This window comes from Priapulus caudatus, unplaced genomic scaffold, assembly GCF_000485595.1.
Source record: "Priapulus caudatus unplaced genomic scaffold, Priapulus_caudatus-5.0.1 Scaffold1292, whole genome shotgun sequence".
NCBI classification, from domain to species: domain Eukaryota; kingdom Metazoa; phylum Priapulida; class Priapulimorpha; order Priapulimorphida; family Priapulidae; genus Priapulus; species Priapulus caudatus.
The window spans coordinates 26080-29280 of NW_014578353.1; positions in this window are offsets into that span (position 1 = coordinate 26080).

Below are 3201 nucleotides of genomic sequence, written 5' to 3' on the forward strand. Positions count from 1 at the left end.
AGCTACTATACGCTATATAATATATACTATAATATAGCTACTATACGCTAGCTGCTACCTTCCTAGAACTGCTACTCTTCCCGCACTGCCCTGCTAATCTATATAGCTACTATACGCTGCTACCTTCTTAGAACTGCTACTCTTCCCGCACTTACCTGCTAATCTATATAGCTATAGTATACGCTATAGCTGCTACCCTCCTAGATCATATATAGCTCTAGAACTCTAGCCCTTCGCTCTGCCACAGGCGAGCGAAAGGCTATTGTTCTAGAGCTAGGGTCAGCATATACGTACAACACCAGCAGTTGTACCCGCGTATGTCTCTCTCTTCAGCACAGGCTGCGCGACAAATCACAGCGGTGCAGTGAAAGGCTACACACGCGTAGAACTGTAATATCGGAAGAGTCCAAGTACATAAAAAAAGACATTCTGCAGAGGCTGGGAGACACTCACCGACACTCTCACAGACTGGGAATAACAAGAAAAAAATCAGGAGCGACCGTGAATATATAGCAGGGACTGTGTACAACACCGGGGTGCTACCATGTGTTTCTGGTAGAGCGTTGAGCCATCAGAAGGCTAGCAGGGCGGGACGAGGCCCGCACTCATGTCCATCTGTATGTCGCCTCGGGGCCACGAGCCACATATGTGTGTATAAACACACCCGAGCGCGGCTGTCCAGCTAGAGTAGTACACGGAAGATCACGCGCATAGCGACACGAAGGCGGGCCCTGTGTCTTTACATGCCGAAATGTATCCGTTACCGACTCGTCGTGAAAGAGGAAGAGGAAGAGAGAGAGGGGGGAGGAAGAGAGGGGGGAGGAAGAGAGAGAGAGAGGGAGAGGGAGATGAGGGAAAGAGAGAGAGAGAGAGAGAGGGGGGAGGAAGAGAGAGAGGGTGTAGGAAGAGAGAGGGGGCGAGAGAGAGAGAGAGCGAGAGAGAGAGGGTGAGGGAGAGAGCGAGAAAAAGAGGGGGAGGAAGAGAGAGAGAGAGAGATGGGGAAAGAGAGAGAGAGAATGGGGATGAAGAGAGAGAGAGGGGTAGGAAGAGAGCGAAAGAGGGGCTGAGAGAGAGAGAAAAAGAGCGAGAGAGAGGGTGAGGAAGAAAGAGGGGGAGGAAGAGAGGGGGAGAGAGCGAAAGCATTCCTTCTCCAGGATTCTCAGTGAAAGTGGGTTGTCATCTGAGCGGCTCATGGCAGTCTATACAGAGCTATAAGCAAGCCGATGCTGCGCGTCCTTCTCTAATGACGATCACGGATACTCAACTCTCGTCAACGTCGAAGCCCTGCAAGATAAGAAGGAGACAAATCAATGGCGAACAGCGCGCGTGCCGGATATTATTTACCTTCGCGGGCTATTTCTGGGGGAACTAGCGGCGGCGGCGGGCAGCCACCTTCCCCCCTCCCCCCGCCGCCACGCTCTACACAGGAAGCCATAGCGACGATAAGAGAAGGTTCGTGGTGCGAGCACGCTTTAGTAGCTTTAGTACCCTTCCCCCAGCTTTAGTACTATAAGCCCTTCGCTCCGCCAGAGGAGGAGCCAGCGGCGGAGCGAAGGGCTATATAGTACTATAGAGCTAGCCTTTCCCCTACTCGTTACCCCGCCATAAAGAATACTGACGTCAATAAACCGCGCGCGAGTTCGCGTTGATATTTTTCTTTCGCTGTTTAATATCTGGACCCGCGGCCGCAGCGGATGGTATACATTGACGGCGCTGTGCTGTGATGATTGCTGGAAACACGCAGCGTCGACACTCAACCCTTCCGCGCACTCCCCTGTAAACTCGGGGAAGGCTCCTCTTTCACGACGACCCAGCCTAGATTCCCGCGTCGGCATGAGGATGCCCCGCTGGCCGCGGGTCGAGATCAACGAGCGGTGTGTGTGTTAGAGGTTACCTCGTTCGCACCGCGGGATCACAGGCGCGCTCGCGCGGCGGCGGCGGCGGCAGGCGGAGGGGTGGGGATGGGGGGATGTGAGCGGTGGCAGCGCGTGGGAGCATCGTTGAGCTGGCTTCAGCTATCGCTACGTTAGGCCGATGTAATCAGCTGCCGACATTTACATGTGTGTGTGTGTGTCGTGTAAACAGAGACCGCGATCAGAGCAGAGTGCACACGCGCACCCACACGCACACATGCACGCACGTACGCACGCATACGCACACCCGCATGCACGCACGTACGCACGCATACGCACACCCATACGCACACCCGCATGCACGCACGCGCCCGCACACCCGCATGCACGCATGCGCAGGCACACTCCCACAAGCACACATGCACGCACGCACGCACACACGCACGCACGCACGCACGCACGCACGCATACGCACACGCGCGCACACGCACGTGCACACACACACCCACACGCACACATGCACGCACGCACACCCACACGCACACATGCACGCGCGCACACGCGCATACGTACGCACACACGCACACGTACACCTACGCAGGCATGCATGCACGTCCGCTAGCACGCACCCACGCACATAGACACGCACGGGCACAGGCGCGAACGCACGCACGCGGACACTTATAAACGCATACAACAACAACAACAGCATGACCCGTAGCGAACGCGCTCAGCTCTCGGCCACCCTACCGAGAGTCTGATGGAGTTAGGATCTGCCGCCTGCTGTTACCTGCTCATTTGCTCAGGTACACAGTATAGCGTGTGTAGTGTGTGTGCACACACGTGTTTCATTACGTCGTGCCTAATTACCCCTATAAACCCACGTTCTGTGTACTCTACACGGCCACCTGGATCACCCAACCCATCATCTGTCACTCACCACCACGCGTTACGACTCTATACGTACGTCCCCTATATACCCCTGACTAATAAAAAGGCAGGCTCCTCTAACTTTACAGTTAACGTCAACGAAATTGAAATGGCGAGAGAGGTCGGGCAGTTTCATTTGCAGCGTGGTGGTAGCTAGAGATGCCCTAATCGCCCGGTTGCAGGGCTACACTGGGAAGATGCGTTATTACGGACTAAAGAAACCGTTGGGATTACTCCTTCGGCGCCTTTAAATCAGTTAGTAAGCAGAATAGAAATGGTTTTGCCTACACCGTCTCAGCAGAGCGGCTCTACACTGCTAGAGAGAGAAAGAGAGAGAAATAGAGAGAGAGAGAGAGGGGGGGAGAGAGGGGGAGAGCGAAAGAGAGAGAGAGAGAGACAGAGAGAGACAGAGAGAGAC